Source organism: Pelodiscus sinensis, chromosome 24, assembly GCF_052426305.1.
Source record: "Pelodiscus sinensis isolate ZL-2025 chromosome 24, ASM5242630v1, whole genome shotgun sequence".
Taxonomy (NCBI): Eukaryota; Metazoa; Chordata; order Testudines; family Trionychidae; genus Pelodiscus; species Pelodiscus sinensis.
In genome coordinates, this window is record NC_143075.1 from 11,225,434 (window position 1) to 11,237,482 (window position 12,049).

The 12,049-nt window shown below is 52.0% G+C and overlaps 1 long non-coding RNA gene across 1 annotated transcript; it reads right to left on the minus strand.

Moving 5' to 3' along the window:
• Positions 1-420: 420 nt before the first annotated feature.
• Positions 421-10,075, minus strand: LOC142819445 (uncharacterized). Its single transcript, XR_016347787.1, has 3 exons — positions 9,581-10,075; positions 1,243-1,336; positions 421-554 (listed from the first exon to the last, which is right to left on the minus strand). It is a non-coding gene; the product is annotated as an uncharacterized LOC142819445 (long non-coding RNA).
• Positions 10,076-12,049: the final 1,974 nt, after the last annotated feature.

Here is a 12,049-nt window from a genome sequence, read left to right on the forward strand (position 1 = left end):
GTGGTTTCAAGAGCAGTCACCGCAATTCCAGGTTATATTGCAGTCACATGCCGCTAAATCCATCCTTTCCTATGATCTCTGTCCATTACAATTGACAACGCTATGCTCTCTGTGGTCATTTACACCAGTACGGGACAGGGTCATAATCATGCTACTCTGATCTAGTACAGGTAGAACCTCTCTAGTCCGGAACCCCTTGTTTTGAAGCACGCGGCCATCAGATCACACACCTCAAAAATCACGTCGCCCTAGTTTCTGTAATACCTCTTCCCATTCCACTTCAATTGGGGCGAGATTCTAGCAACCGCTCTTGAGAGAGCGGTTGATCTCAAAGCCCACACCCAAACCTGTTCCAAGGCAGCTTGGAACCCCCCAACTTTCCAGTCCCAAGAAGCGGCCATCTCCAACACTTGCCGTTTGTGGGCCATCAGCTGCTGACGCCATGTAGAACTGAAGCAGCCGGGACGGTCAGTATGGAGCAATCTCTCACCCCTTCCCCGGGTGACACCCCCTTTGCAGAGTTGGTACGCACGCCTTGAGACTAAGCTTTGCTTCTGCATCAGAGGTCAGAAAGAAAACACTATGTTTCTTGCTGGCAACAGCCAGAATGAATGAATTGGCATAAGAAGAAAGCAGGCCAGCAGAGCTCCGCCTGAGAGGTGCAGACAGAGGTCTTGGTATGAAGTTGGCACTGGCTGGACAAGACAAGATAAAGATGTCCCAGGGCAACGTTTCCCACCTCGGTGAGGGCATTTCACCTTGTTCTTTGCTAGGGCGGACAGCTGGTCCACGGGAAGAGCTGACCCACCTTTCAGAGGAAGCGTGTTTTACCACGTCTTTTCCTTGGGTCAGCCAACAGCAGGATTTGGAAGTAGGGATGTTACTGCCCTCTCCACCTCCCCCGGCTTTCCATCACACATGGGCTTTACGGTTTGGTTGAATAGCCATTCAGCACCCCCCACTATACAAATTGTGCCAACTCTCCCCTCTCCGTGGAAAAACTGGAAGGAAAATTGAGGCTGACTTTTCAGGAGGGTGACAGAAAAAGAATGTGCCATTAAACCAACCATCTAAGCACACTTGACACAGAAGAATGAATGTGGCTAAAGTGAAAGGCTGGCCGGAGCTCTGGCAGCTTTTCTATGAAATGAAAAGCAATAAGCCTCTACCAAGAGGAACACAAAAGCAATGCCAAGAAAGAGCAGATAAATGTCACCCACGCGGATGGAGATATTGACCCACCATCATATTGCTGTCTCACCAAGGAAGAAATGAGGCTTCTAGAAAAGAGACCAGCCAAGTAACTAATGTGCTGATCGGACGGCTTCCTGGAAACCTACAGAAAGGAGAAAGGGGAAGATTATAGGAGGGCTGCTTAGCCTCAGTTCTCTGCCCAACTGGAGTTACAAAATGAAACAGATCTCGGGAGGGGAAGTTCTGTAAATACAGAGACTGTCCCAATATACACCCAGGAGACCCCCTTCCTCCCATACCTCACTCTGATCTTCCACCCCACAGGCCTTTCCCTAGGCTAGCACCCACTACATCACCTTTGCAATCATATCCCCCACCAGGCTCTGCCATCGGGAGTCCCCCCGCTCCCACCAGCCTTAAAGAGGCTAAGACAATGATGGGCAACCTAGGCTAGTGAGTTGGCCACACAAGTGGCCCTTCTTCATCTCAGAGGGCCACAAGATTGTCATGATAAAGGGCTGAGGTAGTTTTGCTAACTGCACTCGTGTACCTCAAATTTGCAGTGTGCCAAGGGAGCCATCGCAGCACTTGGCTTGGATGCAGAGGGAGCTCCCAGTCAGTGTTGTGTGTGATCAGCACCCACCTCCTTTCACGTGCCCTGGCTTTACACTCGTGTCACTTTACTAATACTGGTAGGGAAAAAACCGACTGTATGGAAACCAGCGGAATCTGGCAACCCTGCGTGTGGGCAGCAGTAAACTAAATGTCTTGTGGGCCACCCACAGAATCCAGATGGGTCACCTGTGGCCCTGAGGCCACCGATTGCCCACCACTGGGCTAAGACCATTTAACAGGAGTGCTGGACTGGGTCAGAAACTTAAGGAGCCCGCGATCTGTTGCATATGTAACCCACACACCTAGGCTATGTCTACACGCGCGGCTTCTTGCGCGAGCAATATGCAAATGAGGCTAAGCATGGAGCCTCATTTGCATACCTAATGAGCCACCATTTTTTTCAGAAGAGGCTCTTGCGCAAGAAGGAGTGTCTACACTGCCCCTTCTTGTGCAAGAAAACCCCTCTTGCGCAATGCCGTTCTTCCTGGAAAGTAACAGGTGTAACGGCCTTGCGCAAGAGGGGTTTTCTTGCGCAAGAAGGGGCAGTGTAGATGCTCCTTCTTGCGCAAGTGCCTCTTCTGAAAAAAAAAAAATGTCTCATTAGGTATGCAAATGAGGCTCAGCGATATTCCACGCTTCGCCTCATTTGCATATTACTCGTGCAAGAAGCCAAGAGTGTAGACATAGCCCTAGTGTGGTTCACTGTCCCATGCAGTGGCACACAGAGCACAGCAACAGATAAGAACAAGAGACCTCTACAGCATGGGCTGAGAGCCAGCTGGCTTTTAGCTCAAAGGGTAGAGGCTCCTATGCTAGGCTCCAGAGGTCCTCCCAAGGTCAAATCCGCTTGGGGGTGGTTACACATAGACTTCCTGTGGTGCTTTGTTTGCTCATGCGGCTGGGTTAAAGTAGTGGTGGGTGCAGTAGAGCAGTTTTTTTCCTTTGAGTTACAGGAATTCACGGGAATGGAACCGAACTGAGTGGCCAAATAGCATGCAAAGAATTGCAAGTGGCCAGTCAGCGATTGCTAAGGAGCTGGGCCTGCAGGAGGAGCAGGACTGGGGCACCAGGCCAGGTGAGTGCTGATGAGGCTGGGTTTGGTGTGTCCCATGGGGCCCAAGGAGAATTCAAAAGGCATAACTGCACTTGCCCACAGAGGTCAGTTCCGCTACAGATGCTGCTCTGGGTAGGCAGGTCCTATCATGCCATGGTAGAGCAGCCCGAGGGGTTGCTCTAACTTACATCTTGCTGCAATGTCCATAAGGAGCTGGAAACACAGCTAAGTAGTCAGCCTGGTCTACAGATGCCCCAGCCCCTTCTTTGTGGCCACACCCTTGCTACCAGAGAGAGGGGCTGTGTCTGCGCCAGGTGTGGCTCCCAGTACATCAAGGTGATCTGCTTGAAGTTGCTGGAGCCAACTGTACGCTCGGAATACAGAGGCAGTGCAAAGCATCCCTTGGCAAATTAATTAAAACTCCCAGGACCTGGGACAATCTGCCTTTCCAATTAGAGTAATGAATCTGTCCCGCTGCCAAGAGCTGACCCTGCAGCCTGTCCAACAGCTAAGTTCTGCCGATGGCCATTTTCCCCTAAGTGCTGCTTCTAAAACGCTTGCTTGCGCGCACACGGCCCCTGCTTGCCCCCAGCCTGCCCCAAGCACGAAGCCAAAGCGCGTATGGGCTCTCCAGGCACATCTACCCAGCCCACGGCCGGTGAAACCAAAGCCCCAGACCTGCCGTGTGGCTGATTGCCAGACTATCACTAAACATGCAAAGGCCCTCACATTGGATTCAGAATCGGATAAGCTAGAGGGACGCTTGGACATGGGGCAAAGGTGCTAACTGTTCCCTGGGGATTAAGGGGTTAATACCCATCCCACTTCCTTACACAAGTGTGGCAAGGAAGGCTATAGAAGAGGGTGCTTTGGAGGCCGAGGAGGGAGAAGGTCTTTGGAGGGAGGGTCTGGCAGATCATAGGACAAGAATTTAACAGGGTTCAAAAAAGCGCTAGATAGATTCATGGAGGTTAGGTCCATCAATGGCGATTAGCCAGGATGGGTAGGAATGGTGTCCCTGACCTCTGTCTGGAAATGGGGGACAGGAGAGGGATCACATGAGGGTTACCTGTTGTGTTCCCTCCCTCTGGGGCATCTGGCATTGGCCACTGTTGGCAGACAGGATACGGGGCTAGATGGACCTTTGGTCTGACCCAGTGTGGCCGTTCTTAAGGATGAAGCCCGTACTGCAGTGTTTTCCATTCTCTTTCTGGTGTTGCCAACTCATTTTACATCCTAGTTACAGATACTCACCCTGGACGACCCGGCTTTGCTGACGCCAGCTGAGATTTTTCCCAATCCATCTTTCCACCAGCTCCTGTCTAAGGGTTGAGATTTCTAAAAGCACCTAGGTGATATAGGGGCAGGGGTCTCACCAAAAGTGGCTGCTCCTAAATCACTTAGGCCCCCTTGAATGCCTACCCTAGCCGGCAGATTTAAATCTAGCTGGGGACAGTGGAGATGACACCCTGCCACCACCAGATGGCTGCTTGGTGGCTTGTCTTGCAGCAAAAGAGGGGTCAGTCCTGGTGCGGAGTGTCCACAACACAAGAAACATTGCCACAGCGATCTCCCTGGGCAGCCTCAGCAGGGAGCCAAAACCTGCATAGTCTCACCTCAGTGGTTAGCCCGGGGTGCAGGAAAGCTTGTTCTGCATTGCCCCTCCTGTGTGTAGTCTGGACAGAGGGGTCTCCTCAGTGTGAATCCAGTTTTAAAAGGAATGGCACAGGATTTAGCTAGTCGGCTCCTCTTCAGTTCCTTGTGGGCTGGGAGGAAGCACCTATAGGCCAGACACATTGCGTTGTGCGAGCACGCCCTTTGCATTGTCATGACAAACACTGTGGCGCAATGACTGCACTGAGAGAGGCCTTGCCTGGGTACCACAGATGCTTGTGGGGGGCACTATTTCCTGCAAACAAAATACAGGACTATGTAGCACTTTAAAGACTAACAAGATGGTTTATTAGATGATGAGCTTTCGTGGGCCAGACCCACTTCCTCAGATCAAATAGTGGAAGAAAATAGTCACAACCATATATACTTGTTAGTCTTTAAAGTGCTACATAGTCCTGTGTTTTGTTTCAGCTACACCAGACTAACATGGCTACATCTCTATCATATTTCCTGCAGAAAGACTCTTTGGAAGGGCGACAAGCCTGCAGACTTCGCAGGGGACAGCTCCACCACATGTTTAGCCTCTTGGGGGCCAAAGCTCCTTCATCGATGTACTCCTGGGAGGAGGCTGGAGCCTGGGGGTTTGTAAGGAGTACGGGGGCTCTCTCCTGGAATCAGAGCTCTTTGCTGAGGCTGAGGCTGAGGCTGAGGCAGCAAACAGAGGAGCTGTGCAAAGTGGCCCCTGCTGGCTAGAAGCTGTAAGGCAAGGTTAAGTTTTCAGCTCAGCAAAAATTCCTCAGCACCTCAGCAGAAATCCACAGAGGCAGGGGGTTGGTTCAGTGTTGCTGCAGCACCCTGCCTTGGCACGCACAGACAGAGCAGAAATTCTTAGCGTGCAGGGCACTACAAGGCTGGTTTCAACAGTGTCCTTACTGCCTAAGCCTGCAGCCGACAAGTGTCATCCAGCAATGGGCAACCTAGGCTAGCGAGTGGGCCGCACGAGTAACCCTCTCTCTCAGCGGGCTGCAAGATTGTCATCACCAAGACAGTCTGCCGGGCGAGGGTAGTTTTGTTCACTGCGCTTGCGTACCCAGGATTTGCTAGGGGTGGCAACTGAACCGTAGCAGCGCTTTGATTGGATGTGGAGGGAGTGCCAAGTGCTCAGTCAGGCTGTGTCCAGACTCAGGGTTTTTTTCGGGAAAAGTAGACTTTTCCCGAAAAAACTTCCCCTGCGTCCAGACTCAAGCCGCGTTCTTTCGAAATTATTTCGAAAGAACGCGGCTTTTCTTTCGATGGCGGTAAACCTCGTTTCACGAGGAAGAACGCCTTCTTTCGAAAGTTCCTCTTTCGAAAGAAGGCGTTCTTCAATGTAAAGAGGCCGTCTTCGAAAGAGAGCATCCAGACTCGCTGGGTGCTCTCTTTCGAAAAAGCGGATTTTTCTTTCGAAAGATCCGCCTGCAGTCTAGACGCGATCTTTCGAAAGAGGCTCTTTTGAAAGAAGCCTGCAGTCTAGACATAGCCTCAGTGCTGTGTGCAATCAGCACCCACCTCCCTTCACATGCCCTGGCTTTACGTGTGTGTCGCTTTAACAATACAAGTAGAAAGAAAACTATGCAGATGGAAACCAGCAGGATCTAGCAACCCTGCCTGTGGGCAACAGTAAACAAAATGTTTTGTGCACCACACATAGAACCGATGGGCCACACCCGCTGGGGTAATTGTTAGATCGCACCTTTCATCTGCCGATCTCAGAGTATTTTAGCAAGGAAACTAAGGGCCACTGTCCTCACTTCACACGAGGGGAAACTGAGGCACAAAGCAGGGCAGTGACTTGCGTGCCGTCCCTGGCAGAGCCCAACTCTTCTGAATCCCACTCTCTCTCAATGGCCTGGGCTGCCTGCCAGTGTGTCGCTTTGTTGCTGGGTAGCATCTGGGACCATGCTGGGGTGTCCCACCAAACATGCTCTAGGACTGAGTTTGGGCAGGGGTCCTGCAAGCCCAGTTATGATTCTGCCCTGGGCTGCAGCTGACAAGGCATACCTGCCACGCGACGCTGACAGCTCTGATGTGGCTGAGTCCTCTGGCCACATCAAGTTTGATTCAGAACAAACCAGCTCGCCCAACTTAAATGAAGGGGCTGCTGGTGCAGTGATCTACACAGACATCTACATACACGCAGGTAGTATGGGAATAAACGGATCTCTTCTTCCCCTATGCAGGTTCTGCCTGATGGCCAAAAAGCAGGTCTGCTGCTCGTTGGGCAAGAAAGCAGATGCACAGATCTCCCCGATTCCAGCCAGCAGAGGGCAATAGTGCCTCGCACACAGGGTGGGGATAAGGTAGGAAAAGCTCTCCTGCCAGCAGCACCGTCCTGGACCATCCTCTCAGGAGGTGAGCAGGTCTGGGGCTCTGGTTAGTATTTGGAGGAGCGACCCTGCGAGGAGAAACCCGGGTGAGTTCTGATGATTCCAGAGACGTGTCCTGCTCTCTGTGTCTGCACTGGGCCAAGGTCCCCGTAGGAGGTGCTGATGCGGGGGCAAGATGTAAAGCGGAGCCATTGTGAGACTCCAAGACATTGCGAAAGCAGGGAACTGCGTTTGCCTCTTCCTAGAGCCTCAATGTGGCCGCACCTGGCTGGAGCTTTCCTCCAGACCTGTCCTGGTGAAGGTGTTGCTGTGGGCCGTTGAACCCCAGCAGGCTCCACCCCAGCAGTGGCTGGAGCAACACAAGTGCAGCTTGTGCATTGTTTATTACATGTGCAAAGTGACTGCCATGAAAGGCACAACATGGGCAATGATGTTTTCATTTGCCTGGCAAAAAGAGGGTAGGGAGGGAGAGTCAATTCCTTCACGGGGGGGGGGGGGGGCGCACATAGTAATGCTCCATTCTGTCCCTCAGAGAGACGCTTGGCCTTTTATTACAGCCTCATATAAGAAGCCAAAGCTCAGGCCTCAAGAGAAGCCACATTCCCATTCGCTTGGTTGGCCCCGCTTTCCGCATCACTAGGAACCAGTGGTTCTTTGCATGTATACAGAGAGCGCCTCTGGGGAGACCAGGTGCTAAATCCGGGTCTAGGGACCACACAAGCTAGTTTGCTGCTTTTAACGCCCTCCTTGTCCAGGCTGGTTCCTCCCAGGTTTACACAGGCTAAAAATAAAGCATTTGCTGCATCGGGCAACTGTTTGGCTCCTGCCCCCCGAGTCCCATTTAGGCAACAAATAGCTTTCGTGTCAGGGCAGCACCCTCTCCTTGCTTTGGGCTGTTAGAGGCATCTCAGCGCAGCAGCAGAGCATGGGGGCGGAGGAGAAGGAGCATGGCCCTGCTATTCCAGAGGTAGGCTTGATGGCAGACAAAGGAAAGAGACAGATTTTGCAGATTCAATATTTAGTTTACAACACACATGGTGCAGATGGTGACAGAGACACACACCAGGTGCTCTCCCCTGAAGATGGTTCTGAACCCCATTCAGAGCCTCATCTGTGATTTGGCTTCATCAAGTTTTAAAACTGGTTGTGGCTAAACTGGTTACATTTGGGGGAATTTGGGGTAGATCCAGATCTTTTCTTTTGTTCTCTGAATTTTATTTTAGACTTTCTGGCAGAGTGAACACAGTTGCTCTTTGCATATGGAATAAACACAAGGATCCTCGTTTAGCACAGCTTTCTGGGCCAGCACTGTCAATTAAAGCATTGGGGAAGATGTATGTAGGCAGAAGGTAAACGGATGAAGTCAGTGAACCAGACAAACTGGGCAGAGCGTGTTCAGTTTCAGCTTGGCTGTTTAAACATCGGTCCCTCACTGCTCACCAACGTGCTCTCAGCCTTGTGGCGTGATGCTATATTTTTGTCCAAGGTCAGAGCCGAAAGAGAATCCAGTCTGACTTTGCAGCCAGAGATTATCTGTGCAGTGGCTGTGACTTTTTGTACCTCAAGCCAACGCACTAAGAAATGCACTTTTGACCCTCCTGGTCCAGCAAACACCTTCCTTCCGGACCAGTCAGGTCCAAAGGGTGCCAGACCAGGGAGGTCCAACCTGTACTTACCTTTCAGTGTATAAAGAAGTCATTGTATGAACCTGTAGTAAAAGTAGGCAAATACCTAGCTGAGTTGTTGTACCCCAGAAGACTTCTGCATACCCCTAGTTGAGAACAGTGTTCCCTCTATTTTTTTCCCACCCCTGAGCGGAATGCATTTTCTGCCATGCACCAATGCATCACCTTTATATTGGTGCACATAGGAAAATTCCTGTGGCAGGGGTTGGGCCAAGGCCGTTCTGAATGTGGGAGGGGGCTCAGGGCTGGGACAGAGGGTTGGGGTGCAAGGGCTTTGGCTGGGGGTACAGACTCTGGGGATGAGGGCCTTGACGTGTAGGAGATGAGTTCCAGGTTTGGGGAGGGGCTCAGGGCTGGTGTGCAGGAGGGGGGTACAGGCTCTGGGCTGGGGGCCTGGGCTTTGTTGTGGGGCCAGAGATGAGGGCTGAATATAGGAGGGGGTTCAAGGTGGGGCAGGGGACCAGGGCTTGGGCTTACCTGGGGGCCTCTTTCCCCCAGACACAGCAGCTCCATGCTGGGGCTACTGGGGAGGGGCAGTCCCCACAGCTTCAGAGCATGGGGAGAGAGAGCTCTCTCCTCCCTGCAGCCCTGAGCCCCTGCATGGAGCTTAATGGGAAGCTGTGCAACCACACAGCTTCAAGCAGGGGGAGGAACTTTTTTTGGGTCAGGAGCTGCTGACCCCCAGCCACGTAGATTGTGTGTGGTGGGATAATGGGGAGGAGAGGGGACGGAGTGCCAGCACAGGCTCCCCAATGCTGAGGGCAGGGAGCCCTGAGCCTCAGGGCCAGATCCAGGCAAGCTGGGGGCCACAGGTTCCCCACCCCCAGCTTAGGGGGAACTTGGACTAAGGCAGCGGGTCTCATCTCGGGCCAAAGAGCAAAACATTTCCCCAGCTCCACTGGCCTCAGCCTTCTTCCAGCCAGGTTCCCAGAACCCACAACCTTACCCGAGTCTTACCACCGGCTTCTGGGAGCCAAGCAACCAACCCAGCCACCCTGGGAAGCTCAGGCCTTCTATGCCAGGCTTCAGGCAAACCTCAGCCAGTGCCTCACCTCAGAGCAGCATATCCACTCTCCATCCCAGCCAGGCCTCAGTTACGGAACTTTCTTCCTGCAGGCCCCACACCCTCTGCAGGTGGTACAGGGTGGGATTAAATGAGGCAGTTCGCTGCCAGAAGGCCTTAAAGGGGCAGGCCCCCCTTTTACAGGGCATGATTTGCCCCGCTGCCACCTTGAAAGCTTATTGATAAGGCAGGATATAGGATTGCACACTCCTGTGGGTTCTCTGTGTGTACAGCACCTAGCGTTCTGGCACTCCTCGGGACTGCTGTAATATAATTAATGCTGTCTGCTGTATCCAGCTTTAGAACAGCCATATTCTACCAACACAATGACCCAGATCTCACCAATGGAGGAGAAGCGTGACTGTTCTTCCAGAGATACAAGCTCTGCCTTCCACCAGTAGTCGACAGCTACATGAGTCCTGCCCAGTGATTAGAGGCAAATGACTGCAGAGTTCCTGTGCAACGTGCCTCACCGGCATCCTGCACCCAAGTGAGAGAGTTTTCCAATCTCGCCTGTCCCAACAGGGGTCACACGGGGCTACACAAAGGGTATTGCCCCAGAAACTGGAAAGTGTCAGATGGCAGAGTGGCAAGGGGGTGCCACACCAGTGCAAGTGTGCCACCGGACATAACAAATGGAGAGATTTGTCCAGTTAGATCCTCTCTTTCCATGCAGGTACCCCCAGAGATATCTCCGGTGCTGTCAAAACCCCTGCCTGGAGAGCTATTTTCTCCCCATTGAGGGCACCCAATGATCTGTAGGGAATGTATTCTCAGACGCCTGGATAAGGCGGAGCAGTGCTATCATCGGGGAACAGAGAGGCTAAGTGACTGGCTCAAGGCCACATGGGAACTTGGTGGCAAAGCAGGGAATTTGAACCTGAGCCTCAGGGAAGCACCTTAACCACTGGAGCATCCTCTCTCTCACCTGTGGCATTTGCCTTTCACTGAGAAACCCAAAAAGACCAGAATGGGACTTTCCCCTGAGGAGCGAGCTGACTGAAGGATTTGTTCCCAGCTGAGCAGCAGTGTGGGCTCAGGGCTGTATCACGCAGTAAGAATGACAGAGCCCAGGGGTGGCTGAGGAGCTGAGGTGTGGGGAGTAGGGATGTAAAATCCCATTTAATTAGCTAAACATATTGTTTAACTGATTAAAGGGGGGCAAGCAGGGCTGCAGTGCCCTGCTGCCACCGCTGGGCTGGAACGCCCCCCCTGCTTCCCCATTGCAGGCATCCCAGTCAGAGCAGCCCTGTCTGCAATGGGCCCCCCACAGGGCTGGAACAGCCCCCTGGCTAGGCCTCCGCAGTTAACCTTCATTGGTAAGCCTCGCCCATGAAGCGTTAGGCTTACAGGTGTTATATCATTTGGAGTTCTACAGTTTAAGAAGAAATCACTAGAAACACAGAGGCTGTGTCTACATTGGCAAGATTTTGCGCAAAAGCAGGTGCTTTTGCGCAAAATCTTGCTGCCTGTCTACACTGGCCACGAGTATTTGCACAAGAACACTGACATTGTAATGTACAAAATCAGTGCTTCTTGCACAAATACTCTGATGCTCCCGCTCAGGGATAAGCCCTCTTGCGCAAGCGTTCTTGCACAAGAGGCCAGTGTAGACAGGTAACATCAATTTCTTGCACAAGAAAGCCGGATGGCTAAAATGGCCATTGGAGCTTTCTTGCGCAAGAGAGCATCTACATTGGCATAGATGCTTTTGCGCAAAAGCAAATCTTTTGCGCAAAGGCACATGCCAGTGTAGACGCTCTCTTGCGCAAATACTTTTAACAGAAAAACTCTTCCGTTAAAAGGATTTGCGCAAAATCATGCCAGTGTAGATGCAGCCAGAGAGCTTGAGCAGTTGCAAGTGTCTATTTATTTCATAACACAGAACTAACTAGAACCAGCCCAAACCGGCTGGGCTGACCTCTAGTGACCTAACTCAGTTACTATGACAACAAGATCTATATCTACAGCAACCCAACACATAACAACAGGTTAACCGGTTAAACTTTCACATCCCTAGAGGGGAGCAGCATAGATTTGACACAGGGAGCTCAGTCTGTCTGGTTCTAGGTACACAAAGCTTGGTGAACACCAGACATAACCTCCTTTGTCATCTTCTCAGCTGAGAATCCATAGAGGGGGAGATAATGTCTGATGGGCCCAGTTCTCTGTTGCCCCTAGCTGTGGTGTTCAGAGCAACGAGAGCCTGTATGCTACCATTCCAGTGTGGTTGTGGCTGTTATTATTTTAGTACAGGATTCCCAGGGACCCCTGCAAGGATCAGGGCCTTTGGTGGCCAGGCACTGTACAGACAAGCAGCAAAGAAGACAGGCCTGGCCCTAAGGCTGTGATTCTCAACTGGTGGTCCATAGTGACTTTCTCGGTGGTCCACATGAACATTGTCCAGTCACAGGGCATGAGCAGGCGCCGCCATTAGGCTGTTTTACACCATGTTCAC